This window comes from Rhineura floridana, chromosome 4 (assembly GCF_030035675.1).
Source record: "Rhineura floridana isolate rRhiFlo1 chromosome 4, rRhiFlo1.hap2, whole genome shotgun sequence".
Taxonomy (NCBI): domain Eukaryota; kingdom Metazoa; phylum Chordata; class Lepidosauria; order Squamata; family Rhineuridae; genus Rhineura; species Rhineura floridana.
The window spans coordinates 87,508,742-87,533,293 of NC_084483.1; the positions used below are offsets into that span (position 1 = coordinate 87,508,742).

At 37.6% G+C, this 24,552-nt stretch overlaps 1 protein-coding gene across 11 annotated transcripts in view; it reads right to left on the reverse strand.

Annotated features, from left to right (window-relative positions):
* FYN (FYN proto-oncogene, Src family tyrosine kinase) overlaps nt 1–24,552 on the reverse strand; it is a 189,289-nt gene that overhangs the window by 75,339 nt on the left and 89,398 nt on the right. For 8 of the 11 annotated variants that reach the window (XM_061623646.1, XM_061623636.1, XM_061623638.1 and 5 more), the window contains 2 exons: nt 22,688–22,761; nt 2,442–2,529 (listed from right to left, as the gene is read on the reverse strand). The exons of 1 other annotated variant lie outside the window; for it this stretch is intronic. The gene's annotated coding sequence lies outside the window, so the exon portion shown is untranslated. The remainder of the gene's footprint in view (nt 1–2,441; nt 2,530–22,687; nt 22,762–24,552) is intronic. 2 more of the 11 variants (XM_061623640.1, XM_061623637.1) reach the window with 1 other exon arrangement.

The following is a 24,552-nucleotide window of genomic DNA, read 5'->3' on the forward strand; positions in this document are numbered from 1 at the left end:
TGAGGGAGGGGATGCTTGCTTGAGCACTGGCTTCCTTTTGGGCTCTTTCTTGAGGTCTGCGGGCTATAAAGTGAGGGGTGGAGAGTAGATGTATTTATGTGTATGTATGTGTGTGCGCGTGCATGTGTGCGCATGCATGCATGTGCATTGCTTTGTTGGATGGGGAGAAGAGAGAATTCGTAAGGCTTCTGTTAAATGCAAGTGGCAAGGTTGCTTGGAGAGAGGGGAAGATTGTGTGTGTGTGTGTGTTTGTGGCTTGTGGGCTGTTTGTGGACTTTAGTTTCCATTGTGGGAAGCAAGATGCTGGACTAGGATTGACTTTTGGCTTCAAAGGTCACTATCAGTGAAGTTGAGTGACACAGAATCATGGGTGAGGTGGCAGTTATTGCCAAAGCCATTCACTTTTATAGGAATTAAATGGATCAATTAAGTCATCTAATTTTGGGGGAGCTAAACCTTGTCTCGTCCCATGTTTGCGATAAGGGTCAGGTTGTATCACACAACATTGTAGCCCAGTTGCCTTGTGTCAATTGAACATGGCTCTCATTAAATGCTGAACTCTCCCACAGGCTGATGTGGATAAAGTACAGGTGATTTAACAGTGGTGTAGCTGTCATGTACAGGTGGTGGCACAAATGGAGGAGGGATATGTGCCTACGGGTTCAGGAGAAATTATCAGGCCTCCATTCAAAGCCTGTTTTAGTGCAAAGGCCAAGACGACTTGGGAAAACTGGGTAGTTAAGAAGTGACCAATGAGAAAACAGAGTACCACCAATGAAGAGCAGTGGAGCTCAAGCAAGATCAGTAGTAGGAGTTGAGCAGAGGTAGCAAAAGATAAACAAGGTATTAGTGCATCTAAAGAATAATGTTTATACAGTTTCATCATATTTCTACCAGCAAGTGCCCATCTCCTCTGAGAACTCTAGACAGACACTCATTCCTTTTAATAGTCTATACTCAATCCCAGCATACTTGCTTGTGAGATACTATTTCCTGCTGTGTTTCATGAGATATTCATAAGCGCCTTATCTTTCTTCATTACTATCCGTGGTCATTGCCCCATCTGTAGTGCAGTCTACAGTTTCCAGATTATTCAAGGATTCATAATCATGAATAATGATTTTTCCCATAACCTTTAGAATAAGAACTAATCTATGCAATTAGTACATTAATTGCAGTTTAATCACATACTCATTGATGGCATGCACAATGACCTTACCTCTTGAATTTAATACTTTACAATATTATAATGTCTGTTCATTGCATCTCACATAATTTGGGTTAAAACAAGTATCCTTCATCTTCCACATTCCAGAGACAATGAATACATATACAAACACATAAGGAACAAACCACATGTATAACTACTAGCAAATGTAAAAGGTTGATTTGCAAAGCGCATTTTATCCTTCTAGCCAATCATGACAAGTAATGTATAGTAAAACTCCTATAATCTTATATATTTTAAATTAACATTAAGTCATCAATAAGATCAGCAAATCTAGAAATGTCTGTACCTGCTGGAAATGTTTGTACGTCCCAGTTTAGCTTAAACCACTCTCTCTCATTCTTTGTATATATCTTAATAATCTTTACTTCAGCCAACAGATTCAGCAGATTTGGGGAGAGGGGGCGGGGGAATAGCAGCTGCCAGCCAGGAGCCACTGAGAGAGACTCTGTTGCCATGCTAAAATTGTTTTGTAAAAGGAAAGGGAAAAAAACTAAACTGCTGCTGCCACCGGTGATAACCCCCTCCCAAACGATAAGCTGTCATTTTTTTTCAGTACTCCAAAATCGCCCCCTGATTCAAGCCCCAAAAGTTTCACCTCCCCACCCCCTCATTTCAGGTGAAAAGTTCTTACTAAAGAACCTTCAGCATAGCCCTTGCTGTCATGCCTTTTCTCATCAAAATAATGTAGCTTTCAAAATGTTTGCAACCATTTCGGTAAGTAACAGAACTTGCGTTTGTAAAAGGAAGTGATAAAATCTTATCAAGGCAGTGAAACTAAATATTCTATCATGAATTGCATCACACACACACACAGACACAAACTATTTTCTCAAATCCATTTGGATTATTAAAAGATTAGCAAAACCTGGTTTGACCTTTTTCCAATGCCAGTGGCATTTCTTTTAACCAATTATCTGCATATTCTGAGTAACAATCATGCTAATTACCCATGGGGTTTAAAGCAATCAAAGTACTGATGAAAAAACCACATGGCACATGTGTCTGTGTACAGGCAGCCTGTGTTGTGATATTTAAATACAGAGCCTCTATCGTACAGTTGTCTTGAACAGTGAAACCATGTCTGCAGCTGTCACATCAACAGACAAGGGAGCATTACTGTTATTTACATACAGCTGATGATTCAATACCTATGTAAGAAATAAATTTCTTATGGAAACAGAGCAAACATTGACACTTTTGTGAAAAATACCTTGTTTCTGAAGGTATTTCACATTCTTGTGCACAGAGGAAAACCGTGCCAGCTCTGTAAAAGGTCATCTGCATGCTTTACTGTAAACCTGAAATAATTTAAAAATACTTTTAGAATACAGGTGATTGCAGAAATTAAAGTTGTTAAGAAATTAGCTGTTCTGCCTTCACTGAACCAATAGATTAATGAAATACAAGTTTAATGTCCTATAGTTGAGAGACATACCAATAGCTAACACACACAAAATGTGTTCCAAGATTCAATCAGGTACATGTATCACTGCAAATCTGAAGTGAATTCAAATATACCCTAAATTCTACAGAGAAAATCTACATTAACCATTTTAAGAGTCATATTGAATTGATCCATTTATTTATACTGCATATACTTTTTTCCCTATTTCCTCATGTGTATATGTTCAAAAGGATGCCAATGAAATTAGTTAACTTTACACATTCTAGACAATTATAATTGGAGCTAACATGAAGACCTAGACCAGGGGTAGCTAACCTGTGGCCCTCCAGAAATTGTTCAACTCCAATTCCCATCATCACTGGCTGTTAGCCATGCTGACTGGGGCTGATGGAGTCCAATAACATCTGAACGGCAAAAGGAATGCAATTTGCTGGTTGAAATTTCACTTTAACAACGAACTCAGGACCACAATAGATGTGATGTTATCCAATAAATTACAGAATTACTCCTACTGTGGGTAATTTTCCTACTGGGAGGAAGGGCGGGATATAAATCTAATAAATAAATAATAAATATCTGGACCAGGACAGCCTGATCACTGTTATCCATGCACTGGTAACCTCTAGGCTTGATTACTGTAATGCGCTCTATGTTGGGCTGCCCTTGAGGTTGGTCTGGAAGCTGCAGCTGATGCAAAATGCAGCGGCGAGACTGCTCACTGGGGCAGGGTATTGCCAACATGTCACCCCACTGCTGAAAGAATTGCACTGGTTGCCTATTTGCTACTGGGCCAAGTTCAAGGTTCTAGTCTTAGTGTACAAAGCCCTATACAGCTTGTGACCAGGATACCTGAAAGACCATCTTATTCCTTATTATACAGCCACAAAAGTGGTGTATACTGTAGCCAACGTGGGTTTTTCACATTCCGCAATGTTAAATTGAAAATAAGCCCTTCCCATAAGCTCATTTGAAAACAAAACCTTACAAAACTGATAGTCCTGAACTCAGAAACGCTTGCTTAACAACCCTCTCAATTTTGATGGCGATACACAAAACAGTCAGAGAACTGAGAGTTCAAAGTCTAAAAAGGGGGGGGAACAGATCCCTTTTGAACTTTTTTGTCAAAGTTCTCATAATCTGTTGAAATTCATTAAATATCAGCCATGTTCACAGAGTACCTGTAATCCTGATACTGACCTTGCCCCATACTCTGACCTTCATCTTCTGCAGTTTAAACATTAAAAAATGTCTGGCTGATTTTTAATTAATTTAAGAAATCTTGCATTGAACTCAATGATTATGTCAGGCATGCTCAGTAAGAACCAACTGTCAAATGTTCTAAAAGCCAGACTCACAGCTGCTGGGCTTGCCTAATCAGGGGGCCACACCCACACCAGACTTTGATTTCATGTGAGACACTCATGGCTTCCCTCAGAGAATCCTGGGAAGTGTAGTTTGTGAAGGGTGCTGAGAGGAGACTCCTATTCCACTGACAGAACTCCAGTGGCCAGAGTGGTTTAACAGTCAGCCACTCTGACTGAAGCTCTGTGAGAACAGGGCATCTCCTAGCAACTCTCAGCACCTTTCACTAACTACACTTCCCAGGATTCTTTGGGAGGAGCCATGACTGCCTAAAGTGAAATAACACTCTGGTGTGGATGTGGCCAGGGACAGCTTTGGTTTAAATTTGGGTGGGAGGCTACATGTACCTGTGTAGAATAAAGAGACGGGGGAAATGCTGAAAAGCAATGATACTGTTCACAGTGTTTTCCTTTGGGAAAGGAAAGGGGCTTCCCCTCTGCCCAGTGCCCACCCATCCAATCTCCTCCCCTCCCTTTCTTCCTCCCCATGGTCAGTTTTGCCTATCTTAAGCATGATTGCACGGAAGTAAATACCACTGAACTCAATAAGCATGCATATGATCAAACCTGCCCTCCCCTCCCCCTCCCTTTCCCCCCCTCCAACCCCCTCCTTACCCCTCCCCCTCCTTCTGCTCCCCTCCCTTTCTCCTTCCCTCTCCTCTTCCCTTCTCCACCCCCATGGTCAGTTTTACCTATCCTAACCATAATTGCATAGGAATAAATCCCATTTAACTCAATAAGCATGCAAATGGTCAAACCTGCCCTTCTCCTCCCCTCCTGCCTTTCCCCTTTCCTCTCCCTTCCTCCTCCCCACCCCTCTTCTTTCTTCCCTGCCCACTCCAGCTCTCCCTTGCCCCTGGTCAGTTTTACCTATCCTAAGCATGATTGCATAGGAGTAAATCCCACTGAACTCAATAAACATGCAAATGATCAAACCTGTCCTTCTCCTCCCCTCCCCCTTCTGCCTGCTCCCATCCCCCTTCTCCCCTCTGCCCTCCCTCCTCCGCCCATCCTGTGGTCAGTTTCACCTATCCTAAGCATGATTGCAGGGAAGTAAATCCCACTGAACTCAATAAGCATGCAAATGATCAATCCATTCTCAGCAAACTTGCACAGGATCCCATTTCTTACCGCCTGGATTAAAAAGCAGAGAAATTCACTAATAGGCAAAAAACCTTGCGGTTTAAGAACATACCTATAGCCAACAGATATTTCTATCCAACTTTAAAAAGCAGGGAAATGGGACAGCTATAGTGAGTGCACTGGGGGAGCAAGAGACTTGACCTTCTCTCTGAGATATTGTACTGCCCTACAAATTTGTCAAAAAGCAAACACCATTTCGGTTGGTCTTTCACCGTCCAATCCACTTCCTAGGTAGCTTGGAAGAATTTGGTAACATGTGCCTCTGAGCATAAATAGTCTGTAAAGTTCTATCAGATGGTACCTTTTCCAAAGTAAAAGGTCTCCTAATAGTGATTCATCCTCAAACTCCGCATTACAGGTAACAGTGGTTAAAGGTGAGAATTCTGGGCACAGTTTCCTCTTAAATTTAGTCCAAATGTTAAACAAGTTACATACAGATGGGTTGGCTTTAAGTAAATTCTTATCAAAATTATTGTGACGCCAAATTTAATTCTGTGGAGATGTTAATTTGTTCTAAAATTATAGCTTTGTCTGGGTGAAATCAGGTCTTCAAGTGCATAAGCACTGCTGCTTCGTAACATGTTTTAATGCAAGGAAATGACATCCCACCAAGTGTGGTAGGTCTTGTTAAAGTTTTTTTGTGACACCCTTGTTTTTTTTCTCTCCCAGACAAGGTTCATAAAAATATCTTACCAACCTCTGATTACCAGTAATGGTAGTTTTAGAGGATTTTTTTTAAAAAAAGAAAGAGAATTTTGAGCAAAACCATCATTTTCAGGGTAAATCCATCCCATCCAAGAAATGTTTTGTCGCTTCCACTTGCCCAGAGCAGATTTCACTTTCTCCTTTAAGTTGCTATGATTATACTCAGCTAAGATATCTAAGTTTGGTGTAAGCCATATATTTTACCAGTCCATCTTTCCAGAGAACATTATAATTCTTTGCAATATCATTTTAAACAGCGACATCCATATTAAATCCCAGCCGCTCAGATTTAGTAATATTGATTTCATACCCTCACAATTTACTATATTGCCATACAAGGTCTATCAAGGTGGTAAGAGTGTTCACAGAGTCATGCAGTAAAATTGCAACATCATCTGCATATAAATTAATCTTAAAGTGTTCCCTACCTGCTTGAATGCCGTTTATAAAATTATTTAATCTGATAGCTTCAGCTAGTTGTTCAATTGACAGGGCAAATGACAAGGGAGAAAAAGGGCATTCTTGCTTGGTGCAACTTTTTATAGCACAATTCTATACCATTAGCTGCTATTCAAGCATTAGGGTTTGTGTAAATCATTTTAATTCTCTGCAAAAATTGGTTACCAAATCCCATTCTCTCTAAAGTTTGAAACAGAAAACCCCACTCTACATGATCAAAAGCTTTTTCAGCATCTAGGAATATAAAGGCATATGGGAGTTTAAATTTGTTAATATTATGTATTATATTCAAAAGCTTCCTTATATTCATAGATGACTGATGATTCTTAATAAAGCCTGTTTGGTCCTCTACTATGTAACTCAGTATTATTGTATTTAGTCTATTAGACATTTTAAAGTCTTGGTTTAATAAGGCTCTAGGCCTATAAGATTCTACTTTGGTTAAGTCTTTGCCCTTTTTTGGAATGCCAACTATCCTGGCCTCTTTCCAATTCTTTGGGACAGTATAAGATTGTGTGGTTTCACTGAATACTGCTAATAAAGGTTGTTCAATTTGATCTGAAAATATCTTACAATATTCTGCAGTAAAGCTGTCTGGACCTGGTGTTTTATTATTCTTTAATGTCTTGATTATATTATGCAATTCAGTTAGTGTAACTGGAGCTTGCAAGAAGTCAACATCCAAAGTTCTGATAAGAAGGTTAATCTTCCCAAGATAATCTTGTATCTGTTTTTAATAAAAATCTTTAAATTGGTTAACTATATATATTATCAACTTTATTGATTTCCATGATTATATTTTTTCAGCATATGAGTTAATAGTTTGTCAGTTTTATTACCTTTCTCAAAATAAAGAAATCTTAATTTCCTTTATATTTGGTCACAAATTAACAGATCCAATTGTTTCCTTGCACTTTCTAAATTTTTATACATGTCCCTACAGCCAGCTTCTTTATGTGTTTTCCCCAGTTGCTGTATTTTTAATTTAAGTTCATTTTCATGTTTTTTTGTTTTCTTACATAAGTTGATTTCTTTATCAGTTCCCCTGTAATAACATCCTTTGAAGCCTCCCATATAATAGTTTTACTTAAGTCAGAAGAATTATTTATTTGAAAATACTCTTGAAGTTTATTAAATATATCTTGTCTAACATCTTGATTCAATAACAGCAAATTATCAAGTCATCATTCTTTCTGTTCTAAAGTGCTGCTTCGTAATCCTATTTCATTGGGACATTTGTTTGGCTAATTGAGGACAGGTAAGAAAAAAGTTGATTCTTGAGTATGAATTGTTTGGAATAGAGAAGAAAGTATAATCTTTCTCTAGGGGGTGCATATACCTCCATACATCTATAAGTTGCTGTGAATGAAGAAATTTTAAAAAGGTCTTGGGCACTGTTCAGTAACTATTCTTGGACTTCATCTGTCAATCCTAGCATCAATAACTCCATTGAAATCTCCCCCAATTAATATTTCCTTATCTATTTCTTGGATATTTTCAAAGAAGGTGTTTTGATTAGTACTGGGAGCATAGACAGAGACGATTAAATAAAGTTTATTCCATATTTGAGTTATACCAAGCAAATACCTACTGTCTGGGTCAATAATCCAATCAGTAAGTTGTTTCTTATGTTCATCTGTAGTTATTATAGTCTTCTTGCTGTTGTAACATGACAAAGATTTCTCCTAGTTTCATACCTTTCAAATACTGTTCACCCCTTTTTTAAATATGAGTCTCTTGAAGCAATATAAGCTCAGATTCTTCTTTTTCTAACGTATGTGCATACTTTTCCTTTTAAAAAGGGAATTTAATCCTTTTACATTCAATGAAATGATCTTAAAATATTTTGCTATTATACAGATGATTTAAATTCTACAAAAAAGGGGGGAATAAAAAAAGAAAACAAAGCAACAAAACAGTAACAAATTTACAAACAGAAATAACCCAATTTAGTTAAAAAAACAACCACCACAAAATGAGAAGAAGAACAACAGAAAAATGGGGGAAGAATAAGGGGGGGAAAGAGAAAAAATATGATAAAAAGCAAGAAGAACAAAAAACTAATAATAATATAGAAAATAATAATAAAATCTACAATCCTTGTTCTGACCCTAGATCTATTTCTAATCTATCTCTATACCTCTACAAAATGATTCCTTACTCTGACCCTATCCTGTCCCTAGATCTAACCTAAACCCAGTCCTTAACACTGTCCTTAAACTATTCCTAACTTTCACTAATCTTGCCCTATCTCTTGCCCTATCTCTTGCCCTAAACTATCCCTGACTAACTTACTCTATAGAAATTAAGAAAATAAAAAAGTAAAGGAAGAAAGAGAAGAGAAAAAATAGAGAAAAGGAGTTTTGAAAGAAATAGAAAATAAAGAAGAAAAAAGGGAAAAAAGAAAGAAAAAAACCCAAATTAAAAACTACTTTTACTGTACTAAGAATTCTTAAGTGGAAAAAAAGAAAAGAAAAAAATCTTTCTTAAAAAAATAAAGTTAATAATGAGAAAAAACCACTCTTAAATTAATAACTAGTTAACTTTAAGTGGTGACAGGTGTTGCAGGAGAGGTGGTTACAGGGGAGACTGAGTTTTCTAACCTTGTTGGATTTACAGCTGTTGGTACTGGATTCCTAATTAACTCTAAAAGATGTTTTGGTCCTTCCACAGATTGAACAACTACTCATTCTCTCCCCTCCAGACTTTTAATTTAAAAGGTATTCCCTAACAATATTTAATGTCTTTTTCTTGTAAGTAAACTGTCAAAAATTTAAGGTCTTTCCTTTTTCTTAGAATATCTGGGTGAAAATCAGACAGAAGTTGGAACTCAATTTCTTCTGTCTTGAGAGCATTACCCATCCAGATGTTTTTTTGTATTGCCTCTTTGACCCTGAGAACTTTACAAATATGTCTTGTGGCAATTTTTAGTAAGGCATATGTAGAATTAATCCTATATGCAGTTTCTATTCCCACAGAACAGTCTTGTTCTAATTAAAAAAAAAATTCTCAAGTGTTTCTTCAGAAAACCCGTAAGATCCTTCCCTTCAATTCCTTCTTTAAGCCCTCTTAATTTGGGGACTTCCGGGAAGTGGTGCTGGCTGGTGGTTGTCTCTGAGGGAGCTCTGCCTCAGAGGAAGCTTTTTTCAGGTTAAAAGTCAGCCAAGAGGAATCTTGGACTGGCTTAAATGTTCTCCAAGGTACAGGAGAACCGATCAGATCTTCCACAAGACTTCGTTGAGCTGTCGGCGGCTGGAATTGATCAGGAAATTCCTGAGATAAGAAGGCAAGCCGATCGGCTGAAGACGGAGTCAGGATTTTCACGCAAGCTGGACTGGAATGAAGCGAAGCGTTTTTTCTTTTCTTAAAAAAAAACGTTCTTAACCAGCGAGCCCACTTCTGCCTAAACCTTATCATTTGGCTTAAATTACTGCAATAAAAGGGATTTGTTTATGAATCAGCAATTGAGAAACCTGGGTGAGTCATACTTTTTCTCTTTTAAATATAATTAAGGAAGAAAGAAAATATAAACAACTTATTTACTTTTCTACGACAAAAAGCTGGCTTGAATTTGGACTTTTAAAGTTTAAAAACGGATGAGAGGTAATTATTATATTTTGGACTATTTTTCTCTTTGGACTATTTCTTGTTGGATGAATCCGCTGCTCGTATATGCTACTAATTGTTTAGTCTTGGCAACCAGAATTGTTTTGCATTCTTGGATGCAGATAAGGACTGTGTTGTGCTGGCTGGATTCCAATTACAGGCTTGGAATATTAACTCTTCTTTTTGGTGGAGGGAAAAAAAGAAGAAATAGACTGCCCTTAGGTTCTGAAACAGTGATTAATTTTAGAAATTAAAGGCCTCTTTTTGAAAATGACAACTAAAAAAACAACTAAGGCCCAGGGGCGAAGAGGTTCTATTGATACACAGGAAGAGGATATACCCCCAGAAATGTTTCAAAAAATAATGGAAGGGATTAATGCTATAAAACAGGAAATTAAACAGGAAATGAAAATTGAATTGACAGATATAAAAGACTATATTAAAACACAAGTGGATGAGATTAAAGGGACAATTGGGCAAATAAAGGAGGATGCAAAAAATACTAAAGAAAAGGTACAAACCTTGGAGAATAGAACAGATATACTAAATCTGGAACTAGAAAAAAATTTGGACTATTTAGCTATGACTGAAATGAGAAATAAAGAGCATTGTTTGAGATTCCGTGCAATCCCTGAGGAAACAGGTGAAGACATTAGAGACAAAATTGTTAATGCTTTAGTAAAATTTCTGGACTTGAATGAAGATAGGATGGAATTTGAAATAGACAAAGTTTATAGAATTAACTCCAGATATGCAACAATGAAAAAAATTCCAAGAGATGTGCTTGTTCACTTCGTAAAGAAAACGACCAGAGATATGGTTTTACAGCAACACTTTAAATATACCTTTAAAATTGATGGTAAGGAAATACTGGTGATGAAGGAAATTCCTATTAGACTTTTACGTAAGAGAAAAGAATATGCTTTCCTTACAGAAAAACTTAAGCAATGCAAAATTCAATTTAGGTGGGACGTTCCAGAAGGAGTGATTTTTACATTCAGACAACAGAAATATAGATTGAATACTGTTCAAAAAGCAAGGGACTTCTTGAGAAAAGCTTCAAAAGATATGGAAGAAGATAAACTCAAAGATATGGATACAGTTCCTGGGAAACAAAGTCAACAAGGATACGCAGAGGAGGGGAAGGAAGATGATGGATCAAAAGGAGCATCAGGCAAATTTTAAAATACACGCTTAACGATGGATTACAAATACCTAACTTGGAATATAAATGGAGCCAACACGGCGCAGAAGAGAAAGAAAGTGTTTCATTATTTGAAAAAATTAAAATTGGATATAATTTGTCTACAAGAAACTCATATTCAGAAGAAAGATTCTAAATATTTGATTTGTAAAAATTTGGGTGAAGAATTTATTTCAGCTGGACCAAAAAAAAAAAATGGAGTTGTTCTCTATATTAACCCACAATTGCTTCCTAAATTGGTATTATTGGACGATAGTGGTAGATTTGTGGGGGTTGAAATTACTTTACAAGGTACAAACATTTTGATAGTGGGTATTTATGCCCCCAATGAAGATAAAAAAAGGTTTTATACAGGACTTATGGAAAAATTGTCAGAGTTTTCATATGAGCATTGGTGTGTCATGGGTGACTGGAATGGGGTAATCTCACCAAAAATTGATAGGCTTTCTGAAAAAAATATCAAAGAGACACAAGGTAAATTACCGAAGATTTGTTTTGAACTCATGGAACATCTAGAATTGGTGGATACCTGGAGATATATAAATGATAATGCAAAGGAATTTACTTATTTTTCAGAAAGACATAAAACATTTTCGAGGATTGATATGATTTGGATGTCAAAAATTTTAGCGAAGGATATTTTTAAAATGGATATATTACCAAAAACTTTTTCGGACCATAATCCTGTGATATTAACTTTAAAAAAAAAAAATCTTGGATTTAGATGGAGACTAAATGAATCTTTATTACAGAATGATAAAGTAGTACAAGAATGTAAGAAGAAATTAAAGGAGTTCTTTGAATATAATTTACATAAAGGAACAAGTGAAAATATTGTTTGGGATACAAGTAAGGCATTTATGAGGGGATACTTTATTAAATGTAATTCTGAATTAAAAAAAAAGAAACAACAGAAAATGCAATTAATTTTGGAAGAAATAAAACAAAAAGAGGAAGAATTGAAAAAGAATCCAGCTAAAGTTTCTATTGTAAATCAAATTAAAATGTTACAGAAGCAAGTATCAATGTTGACAGTTAGAGAAATTGAAAGGAAATTAAATTTTGCTAAACAAAGGACTTTTGAATTTGCAAATAAACCTGGGAAATGGTTAGCATATAAATTAAGAAAAGAACGTCAAAAAAATATTATTTTAAAGATACAAGAAGGAGATGAGACGCTGACAGACAATGTAAAAATTAAAAAGATTTTTCATCAATATTACTCAACATTGTATAAGTGTCAAGAAATTCCATCTGAAAAAATAGAAGAGTATTTATTTAAACAGAATTTGCCTAAAATTACAGATTTTCAGAGACAAGTTATTAATGGCCCTATTACGTCAAGAGAGATATCTGAAGCTATAAATAAAATTAAATTAGGAAAGGCACCAGGACCAGATGGGCTATCTGCAATGTATTATAAATGTTTGGAGGAAGAACTCCTGCTACCTTTACAGTCTACAATGAATTCTATTTTGCAAGAGGGAAAGATACCGGATAGTTGGAAAAATGCTAATATAACATTAATACCTAAAGAGGACCAAGATTTAACTAAAACAAAAAATTATCGGCCAATATCTCTACTGAACAATGACTATAAAATTTTTACAATGATTTTGGCTGAAAGATTGAAAATAATATTGCAACAATTTATTCAGGAAGATCAATCAGGGTTTTTACCTAAAAGACAATTACGTGACAACGTCAGGAATGTTTTGAATGTGTTGGAATATTTAGAACAACGAAATGATAAACAAGCAGCTCTGATTTTTTTAGATGCTGAAAAAGCATTTGATAATTTGAATTGGAAATTTATGTTCCAGGTTTTGGAGCAAATGGACTTTGGAGACAACTTTATAAAATGGATTAGATCGATTTATACATCACAGAAGGCCCAGATAATTGTTAATGGAGACTTAACGGACTCATGTGAAATACAAAAGGGTACAAGACAGGGATGTCCATTATCTCCCCTTTTATTTATTTTGGTTTTAGAAGTGTTGCTTAGAGATATAAGGCAAGATAAAAGGATTTCGGGATTAAAAATAAAAAAAGAAGAATATAAATTGAGAGCATTTGCTGATGATTTGATAATTGTACTAGAAAACCCTTTGGAAGGAATTCATATACTGATGGACAAATTAAAAGAATTTGGACCTTTAGCAGGATTTAAGATCAACAATCAAAAAACAAAGATGTTGGTGAAAAATTTAACTTTAAGGGAACAGAAAGAGTTAATGGACAAGACAGATTTTACAATAGAAAAAAAGTTGAAATATCTAGGCATCATCATGACAAATAAAAATTCAAAGTTGTTTCACAATAATTACGAAAAATTATGGACAGAGATTAAGAAAGACTTGCTAAGATGGGATAAACTACAACTGTCATTAATGGGTAGAATATCTGTGATAAAAATGAATGTATTACCGAGAATGATGTTTTTGTTTCAAACAATACCTGTAATATCCTCTGATTTACCTTTTAAACAATGGCAAAAAGATATTTCTAAATTTGTATGGCAAGGAAAAAAACCAAGAGTTAAATTTAAATTACTTCAAGACGCTAAAGAAAGAGGAGGACTGGGATTACCAAATTTGAGACTTTATTTTGCTGCCTGCTGTTTAGTCTGGATAAAGGAATGGATCTTATTGAGGAATAAAAGACTATTGGATTTGGAGGGCCACAATCTGAAGTGGGGATGGCATGGATATCTATGGTATGACAAAGTAAAAGTAAATGTAGACTTTAATAATCATTTTATAAGACGTCCTCTGTTGAAAATATGGAATAGATACAAACCAAGGTTTTATTCGAAAATACCATTATGTGTCTCAAGTCAAGAAGCTTTTTATAGAAGAGAAATGTCTGGAAAAGAGAAATGGTTAACTTATCAAGAACTATTAGAAAATGTACATGGAGAATACATAATGAAAGAGAGAGAACAATTGATAAAGGAAGGATATAGTTTTCATTGGTTTGCCTATTTACAATTGTTAGAAAGATATAAAATGGACAAGAAAATGTATGGGTTTGAAATAAATAAATCTGATTTTGAAATAGGTTTGTGTACAAATGATGAAAACATAATTGCAAAAATGTATAAACTTTTATTGAAAATGGATATGGAGGAAGAACAAGTAAAAGAGTGCATGGTAAAGTGGGCAAAAAATTTTGGTCATAACATACAAATGGATCAATGGGAAAATATGTGGAAAAAAGGCTTGAAATTTACATTATGTTATAATCTTAAAGAAAATTTTTATAAAATGATGTACCGTTGGTACATGACTCCAGAAAAGCTGTCAAAAATGTATAGTAATGTCTCTAATGTTTGTTGGAAATGTAAACAACAAGAAGGATCTTTTTATCATATGTGGTGGTCATGTAAAAAGGCGAAATTATTTTGGGCACAGATAGGTAGGAAGATGCAAAAAATTCTAAAGATAAATATTCGGTCAAAACCAGAATTTTTCTTATTGGGTTTTATGGATAAACAAATAGAAAAGAAATATGGAAGAATAATATTATATATGATTACGGCAGCAAGATTATTATATGCACAAAAGTGGAAAATGGAATCAACACCAACAATGGAAGAATGGTTATTGAAATTAATAGACTTAGTAGAAATGGATAAATTGACATGTTTACTTAGAGAAAAATCGACAGATACATTTCTTAAGGAATGGAAACCTCTCTTAGACTTTTTGTTGAAAGATCAAAATAAAATGATGATACTGGGATTTGACGATTAATTAAGACAGCCTATGGAGAAAAGGGACTCTGTATGTATACATTAAGGGACAGGTTTGATGTATATTATATACTTATAGCTGATCTGCGACAAATCGGAAGTCAACTATTTTATTTTCATTTTTTTGTTGATGTATTGTTATGTCTTTTTGACTTTGTTTTGTTTGTTTTTGGAAAAATTTGAATAAAAATTATTAAAAAAAAAAAAAAAAAAAAAAAAGCCCTCTTAATTTGATATTACTTTTCCTCAGTTCATTGTCTAATTGTTCTATGTTTAATAGTTCTAATTGTTGTTTTTATTGTAAATACTTCTTGTTGTCGTGTTGTTCAACCATAATTTCTTGTAATAACCTCTTTTGTTCAGAGATCTGTGCCTTCAAGGCTGAAATGCATGTGTGTTGTTTTACAGAGCAACCCTACTGGGGTAGGGAGAAAATTGATGGCAGAAGGTCCAAGATATCCACAGCTCTGCAGCAGCAGGGTAGGAAGAGAGAAAGAGCAGAGTGGTGCTTGTGCTTCTCCCCCCCCCTTCAACTATTTTTTTTTAAAAAAACAGTTGTGAATTCATCAGCCAAAAAGGATCATGCCAGGCGCAAATCAAGGGAACTGGCATAAATTTCCTTCAGTTTCAGGAGTGTGTTGGGACTGGGAAGTAAGGATCCTTTGGATCCATGCCCCCCCCGACATGCCCCTGGCATGACCTTTGCCTCTACTGACAGTACGGTATGGCAACACCCAAGGAGGTTTCCATTAGGGATATGTCAGTTTTGGTTCTCTAGGCTTCTCATTTTTCCAGACTTAAATGCAGTTCTTCAAATTTGCAATTTTTTAAAAAAAACCTCATGAAAATTCTCCAGCATTTTGTACACCATTTTAAGCTTAATGGACAATATAAAAACTGACAAATCACCGGGCCCGGATGGCATCCACCCGAGAGTTCTCAAAGAACTCAAAGGTGAAATTGCTGATCTGCTAACTAAAATATGTAACTTGTCCCTCGGGTCCTCCTCCGTGCCTGAGGACTGGAAAGTGGCAAATGTAACGCCAATCTTCAAAAAGGGATCCAGAGGGGATCCCGGAAATTACAGGCCAGTTAGCTTAACTTCTGTCCCTGGAAAACTGGTAGAAAGTATGATTAAAGCTAGATTAACTAAGCACATAGAAGAACAAGCCTTGCTGAAGCAGAGCCAGCATGGCTTCTGCAAGGGAAAGTCCTGTCTCAGTAACCTATTAGAATTCTTTGAGAGTGTCAACAAGCATATAGATAGAGGTGATCCAGTGGACATAGTGTAGTTAGACTTTCAAAAAGCGTTTGACAAGGTACCTCACCAAAGGCTTCTGAGGAAGCTTAGCAGACATGGAATAAGAGGAGAGGTCCTCTTGTGGATAAGGAATTGGTTAAGAAGCAGAAAGCAGAGAGTAGGAATAAACGGACAGTTCTCCCAATGGAGGGCTGTAGAAAGTGGAGTCCCTCAAGGATCGGTATTGGGACCTGTACTTTTCAACTTGTTCATTAATGACCTAGAATTAGGAGTGAGCAGTGAAGTGGCCAAGTTTGCTGACGACACTAAATTGTTCAGGGTTGTTAAAACAAAAAGGGATTGCGAAGAGCTCCAAAAAGACCTCTCCAAACTGAGTGAATGGGCGGAAAAATGGCAAATGCAATTCAATATAAACAAGTGTAAAATTATGCATATTGGAGCAAAAAATCTGAATTTCACATATACGCTCATGGGGTCTGAACTGGCGGTGACCGACCAGGAGAGAGACCTCGGGGTTGTAGTGGACAGCACGATGAAAATGTCGACCCAGTGTGCGGCAGCTGTGAAAAAGGCAAATTCCATGCTAGCAATAATTAGGAAAGGTATTGAAAATAAAACAGCCGATATCATAATGCCGTTGTATAAATCTATGGTGCGGCCGCATTTGGAATACTGTGTACAGTTCTGGTCGCCTCATCTCAAAAAGGATATTATAGAGTTGGAAAAGGTTCAGAAGAGGGCAACCAGAATGATCAAGGGGATGGAGCGACTCCCTTACGAGGAAAGGTTGCAGCATTTGGGGCTTTTTAGTTTAGAGAAAAGGCGGGTCAGAGGAGACATGATAGAAGTGTATAAAATTATGCATGGCATTGAGAAAGTGGATAGAGAAAAGTTCTTCTCCCTCTCTCATAATACTAGAACTCGTGGACATTCAAAGAAGCTGAATGTTGGAAGATTCAGGACAGACAAAAGGAATTACTTCTTTACTCAGCGCATAGTTAAACTATGGAATTTGCTCCCACAAGATGCAGTAATGGCCACCAGCTTGGATGGCTTTAAAAGAAGATTAGACAAATTCATGGAGGACAGGGCTATCAATGGCTACTAGCCATGATGGCTGTGCTGTGCCACCCTAGTCAGAGGCAGCATGCTTCTGAAAACCAGTTGCCGGAAGCCTCAGGAGGGGAGAGTGTTCTTGCACCCGGGTCGTGCTTGCGGGCTTCCCCCAGGCACCTGGTTGGCCACTGTGAGAACAGGATGCTGGACTAGATGGGCCACTGGCCTGATCCAGCAGGCTTTTCTTATGTTCTTATGTTCTTATGACTAATGTGCACATTTTTGCAAGCCACTTCTCATCATATAATGCAGTTTTGTATGCTATTTTCACTCATATATGCATTGTTATGCACGCTTTCCCCTAATAATCTGCATTTTTGTAAACATTGTTTGGTTGGTGGACTGCATTGCAAAATTTGAAGAAGTGAGAATTTCAAAGGATGGCTGTGTTTTGGTTCTCACGTTGTTTCAGAAAGTGCAAATTTGACAGATTTGGTTTGAAATGCAAACTGAATCAACTTTCTCTCCCATCTCTAGTTTTCATGGCACTTGGGAGAGACGTGTTGGGCTGGTGACCAGTAGGCATTACTGTCTCTAGTAGTTTTCCACGAAGCCTGCAAGTGTGAAGACGTAACTGTGGTTAAGGGGGAGTTATGTCTATGTCCTGTCTGGGAATGGATGGCCAGGGCCGTTGCTATGGTAGCCATCTGATAACAGCTGGGAAAGTTGTAACAGAGTCTATGTGAGTTGTTCTTCTGAATTATGCCTCTGAGCTGAGAGGCTGTCTTTTGTGTTTATCTATGGAGAGAGATGTACCAGAAGGGGGGTGACTGAAGAATCTCTACATGTATTTACTCTTAAGCCTCTGGCCTTAATGTCTTTCAATAAAAAGACTCTTAACATGCTCTGAGGATGTTTCTTGCTCAACTTAACTCCAACGTAATGTATGCTGTTTCACGCAACAACGCACACAAGCCAACTGTGGTAGCAGAGGATGGTTACACTCCACAGCGCATTACACAGGAGTAAGTTGCTGGTCTGAACGGCAGACGGAATTCCAGAGAGGGCAGCTTGATTGATTGAACCAGACGGAGGTGAGCAACATGGCTGTAAACCTGTCTGGGGGAGGCTTGCCGATGGAACGACTTAATGAGAAGAATTTTGGCAGCTGGAAGCCGAGGATGCGGGCTTTGCTGATAACAGAGGATTTATGGGACGTGATTGAGGAAAAAACCCCGGCGGTACCGACTGCGGCCTGGAAGCGTCGAGACCAGAGGGCGCAGGCGTTTATAATCTTGGCTCTATCAGATTCTCAACTGATGTGTGTGAGAGATGAGCCGTCGGCTAAACAGATCTGGGACGCGTTGCAGGATTTGTCCCAGGAATGGCAGCGGAGGCAGGAGGCGCAGAGAGCCCAGCCGGTGGAGGCTGTCAGAAGCAAGGCGGAGAAATGTGCCGGAGCAGGCTGCCGAAAGCAGACAGGGAAACAAGCGGGAGCAGCAGCGGCTGAAGTCTTGTTTTGCCAGTGGGGCTCGTGGGCATCTCCGTAAAGATTGTGCAATCAAGCGAAACTCCAGGGACGGAGGCTTGAAGCAGGGAAGTGTGAACTTTGTTTGTAAACAGAAGTCTAAAGACTTGGAACAAATTAACTTTATTGTCGACAGTGGAGCAAGCCATATATTAATTAAAGACAGGGGTCTGTTTTACACGTCTACAGATGAGCAGGACTTTGTTTTACTTGCTGATGGATCACGGAAATCCGTAAAAGCTAAAGGTCTGATTAAGTTTGACAAGCTTGGACTAATGACAAACTGTTTGTTCGTTCCAGACTTGGCTCATAATATTTTATCAGTGGGCAAACTGGTGAGTTGTCAATTTTCAGTCTGGTTTGATAAAGGAAAATGTTGGGTGCAAAGAGGAGAAAATGTTGTCTGTCAGGGTTTCATGACACAAGGGCAGTTTAAAATGACCGTGGGTGTGAAGTGTGCTGATGCCTTGAGTTTAATGGGGCGGAAAGGGAATGACCGCCAGAGCTGTAAGAAGACAGCTGTTAAAAGCACACAGCCACAGTATTCATGTAATGCAGTCAGGCTGATGCCTGAAAGAGTGCATCGCAGCCGAGTTTACAAGCCACAGGGTAAGAGACGTGGCAAACGTGCACCTAGAGCACAAGAGAATGCATATTTCAGAGTTTGGTGTCCAGAAACACAGCAGTTAATTCTGAGCAGAAGCATTAAAGTCTCAGAAAAGCCTTGGGCTCAGGGGGAGACGGTCCTTCTTACAGGAACAAATGACACACAAACACGAACACAGTTTGGGCCAGATGTTGACATTACAATGGAGGGTGCGCAAATGCCTCTCAGAGATGCTTTGAATGAGCTCATTTCTGGAAAACGCAGATCAAAGAAACGAAAAGCAGAGGAAATGGAAGCTCCTGTGCAGGTTGTGCCAAGCACAAGCACAAATGGGGGGGCAGAGAGAGCCGAGGCTCTGGTTCCTTTAAGACGCTCCACAAGAGCAAATTTAGGCAAACCGCCTGACAGATTTACTGTGGGATTAATAACAAGTCCAGGCATGAATAAAGTTGTGGACATGGATCCTGAGACACTTTATTTGACATGTGTTGAACCAAAGTTTGATTGAACAACGTTTTAGCTAAATGTACAGAGAGTTTCTGAAATGTACTGCTATGTATTGAGATGTAAGTTTGAACTGTACTGAACTGAAAATGCAATGTACTGAAATGTATTGCAAGAGGTATTGTAGAAATGTATGACTGTATGATTATGTATTATGGAGATGTATTTCATGTGTATTTTGCAGTCTTAATGGAAAAAAGGGAAGCTGTTGGGCTGGTGACCAGTAGGCATTACTGTCTCTAGTAGTTTTCCATGAAGCCTGCAAGTGTGAAGACGTAACTGTGGTTAAGGGGGAGTTATGTCTATGTCCTGTCTGGGAACAGACGGCCAGGGCCGTTGCTATGGTAGCCATCTGATAACAGCTGGGAAAGTTGTAACAGAGTCTATGTGAGTTGTTCTTCTGAATTATGCCTCTGAGCTGAGAGGCTGTCTTTTGTGTTTATCTATGGAGAGAGATGTACCAGAAGGGGGGTGACTGAAGAATCTCTACATGTATTTACTCTTAAGCCTCTGGCCTTAATGTCTTTCAATAAAAAGACTCTTAACATGCTCTGAGGATGTTTCTTGCTCAACTTAACTCCAACGTAATGTATGCTGTTTCACACAACAACGCACACAAGCCAACAAGACATTATGGGGGGCTGATTTCCATATCCAAGGGTGGACCCCTCTCTATACCCACAGAGAGGGAGATCCTAAAGAGACACCCTCCAAAGAACCATAGAACTGCATCTTTCATTTCTTTATTTCAGCTACTTTAAACTGTATTGTAAAACAGCCCCAAAAATAGTGTAACATGTTATTTATATTAACTGTATAGCAGAGAGCAAAATATTTGCATAAAATAATATATTAGAAAATAAAAACAAACAAATTAACAATAGATTTTTGTACTCTGTGACAACATAAAGTTATTTTATCATCTGAATAATAAAATTATAAATTGTATATTTCATATATCATACACAAATATAATTATTATTTATTAAATTTATATCCTGCCCTTCCTCCCAGTAGGAGCCCAGAGCGTCAAACAAAAACACCAAAAACACTCTAAAATATCTTTTAACACAGACTTTTATATACATAAAAAGGATTCTGTTCAGAAATATACCTTATAAAATCATGTCGTCATGGAAACCTGAAATATCCAACGCATAGGTCTTTAAGTTTGCCATAAGTATGCCTCTCCAAAGTTTGGAAACAAAACGAATGAGCTCAATGGGGAGTAACTAAGTGTGTGTGTAGTGGTGGTGGGGAAGGACGCCAAAGGGCAGCTTTCAGAGCCTACTCTCATCTTAGATTTGGAGCAAGGCAGAACAGTGGAAAAAGACAAAAGAATATGTTGTGCTTTAGCAGTAGGATCCCTAATGATGAAAAACCCTTTCACTGATAAATTAACACTAAATTGAGAGTCAAAAGTGAAACACCTTGGGAATGGCTAGAGAGCTGTCATTGTTGCCTATTATGCAGCGTGCACTCATGGCTCATTGGTTTCCATACCTGATAGTATTCTGCATACACAGTTCACTGGATTAGGATAAATAAATACACTTCAAAAAGAAGTAATGCCCTGCAGCCTGCACTGATTTCAAATGAAACAGGTCTTTCAAATAAATGTTATCCTAGGTGGATGAGTCTTTTCAAGCCTCTAATCTGAAACAAGAGTTACTAATTTCACTAGTCAGCATGCAAGAAAACTGATGAACAAAAAATGAAAATTATATGGAAAGTCATATCCTCCAAGGAAGAATCTACCTGGATCATCTCCAGCGAATTTTATATGCCATACTATTACTATATGTAATATTATACAAGAATCAGTCCAAATTAAAAAGCGTTGATATGAGAGATAAGAAACAGATGTGGTATGTCAGTTCCCACACTGTTACAAAATCATTTCTATCTACTTTTTTTTAATACAGAAGTGTCACTCTTTCTATCTGAACTCACCTGATTAAAGGCAGCCGCCGGCGAGATCACATCACTCCAGTGCTGAAGGAGTTGCACTGGTTACTGGTTGTTTTCCGGGCCCAATTCAAGGTGTTGGTCCTGACCTTTAAAAACCCTATACGGTTTCGGCCCAGTCTATCTGAAGGAGCGCCTCCAACATCATCAGGGAAGCCACTCAACAAGATTAGCCTCAAAAGGCGTCTCTATCCCACCAGTTAAAACAGCTAGACTTGTGAGAACTAGGGAGAGGGCTTTTTCAATTGTGGCCCCCACTTTGTGGAATTCCCTCCCAAATGATCTCCGCCATGCCCCCTCTATGATGAGCTTCCACCAGGCCTTGAAGACTTGGCTCTTCAGACAGGCTTTTGGGGTGGGTTAGATTTTATTATTGTTGTTGAGATTTTTAATGTTTTAATGTATTTGTATGTTTTTATTTTGTACGTCGCCCAGAGTGGCTGGACAGCCAGCCAGATGGGCGACTAATAAATTTAATAAATAAATAATAAAATGAACTGCAGTACCAGTTTTCATGATGCTATAATAGATTCCATTTTTCTTTTTTTAGGCAAACCTTTATTATATGCCTTCTTCAGATTTCAATTCCAAGGCTTTTGAATACTTTATAAAAGCCACAGCACAATAAGTAGAAGCTGTCTGAGAAATTAAACTGACTAGTGCATTCCTTGCCTCAAGGCTTAGCTTGATTTCTTTCAAGGCTTCTCATTATAACCCAAAAGTCTTCATGCAAAACTAAAAGAAAATAAAATACAAAAAGAAGAAAATATGCTCATGCCAATAACCAACTTTGTAAAATTATAGGTTTCCTATCTAAGTAGAAATTAAAGTAGAACAGTTGAAACAACTTAATGGGCACAGCTACAAAAGCATAAGAAGTAGGGTTGCTTACCAGAATTTCCCCCCTGTAAATACAGCAAGTTTTTATTCACCACATTTTTTTCAAGAGCTTCTGTAAGACTGGTCCTGGAACAAAAGAGGAATTGCTTAGTTATCATGATCTACCACACAGTACCATACTACTTCAGTGTTTTTGACAGCTTTCCTTTTATAACAATCCTTGGATCAGCCTGTATACCAATGGTGGGACTGGAGCTTAACACTAACACATGATGTTGACCTGTTCTTCAATTTTTAAAATGCCAGTATAAAGTTACCAAGGGGCAAGACAGCAGTACCAATGAAGGGAGACATTGTCCAACCTTTCTTTCACAATATTATTTTTTCCTCTCTGTAAAAGGTATACCTGGAGATTACTCCAAGCTCTATTAGCAAAACAAATGGTCCATAATGAAATTATAAATAATCTACCCATCAAAATTACAATGGCAATATTATTTAAACGTTCACAGATTGTTAAAGGGCTCCATCCAGCAAGCAAACATGTTACAATAATTACAGTTAATACCTTCAGATTGCTCAGCTGTTGGCATGTTGATGTCACACATAGCAAGGATACTAAGTCAATCATATACAATCAAAAGAAAGGAATTCTGCAAATTCCTCTCCCACACTAAATAAATTATTAGTGCTTTAATTGTCTTTTGGTAAATCTATACTTTTCTCAGGCTTTTCTTCACCATTTTACAGAATCACAAATAAGCAATACAATAATTCTGTGCTCATAGCTAGAAACAATTTACCAGTTACTGTCAGCTACACAGACAGACAGATATGGCTTCTTAGGCACTATGAGAAGGGTAAAATGGACAAATGCCACTATTTCACCAAGGCTAACTAAATTTCTCATAACAGCTACTCCAGTGCTTCCCTCAAGGCTATATACATAGACAGAATAGCTTGGAGTGTAGACAAGCTGGACTATCACTTTTTCTGTTACAAATCGGTGAGAAAAAGAAGAGCCTGTGTCTAGGAAACACAACAAGCAAGATTTTGGAGGGCTTAGGGGAAGAGGTACAATGCCAGTTAAGGCCTGCAGATCAAGGAAAAGAAAAGGCGTTCAATATCTTCTCTAGAGTTCATTCAAGACTATTTCCTCAGCAACAAGATAGTGGCAAAAATGTTCTTCATTGAGAAATTACAAAGTTATTACATGTGATCAAAGACTGCAAGCATAACCCTACTCAACTTGCACGCAGGCCCAGTTCACGTCACAAGAAACATAGTTTTAAATCAACTATTGTTTAATGTCAAGGAGCAGTGTGCTTATTCCAGGGGTGCTCTTCCTCCTCCACTGCTGCTGCAACACAGACAAAACAAGCCAGAGTGTGGCTTGTCATGTCATTTGAAGCTGGATTCGTGTTTGTTTCTCCCAAATAAATCATGAACCATAAGTCAAGAACAAAGCTTGGTTACCACTTCTGATTTGTTGAGAGAGAAGCAATCCACAAGCCCAGATTTGGATAATACAAGCCACACTCTCGCTTGTTTTCTCTATGGCGCAGAAGCAGCAGGGGAGGAGCACCAGAGGAACTTTTCAGCAGTGTAGACCAACGTGTTTCTTGGTTACATTAAACTACATTTTCTTTTAAACTATAGTTTAATGTGACATGTGGACCAGGCGCAATTAGAGATCCAGGTCCATTAGAAGCCAGTAATGCCCTTCTCTCACCCATGCCAACTTAGTGCCAAGCTGCAATTATGCTCCATCTATGCTCTACAATAGCCCAAATTTTACCCTCTTGAGCTGCAATTTGAATCAGTTCAGAAACTGTGTTCTTCTTAAGGCCCTACATGCAACACTGTTCCTCCACAGAGTGTCTTATTTATGTATTTGTTTAGCAATATTTTCTATAT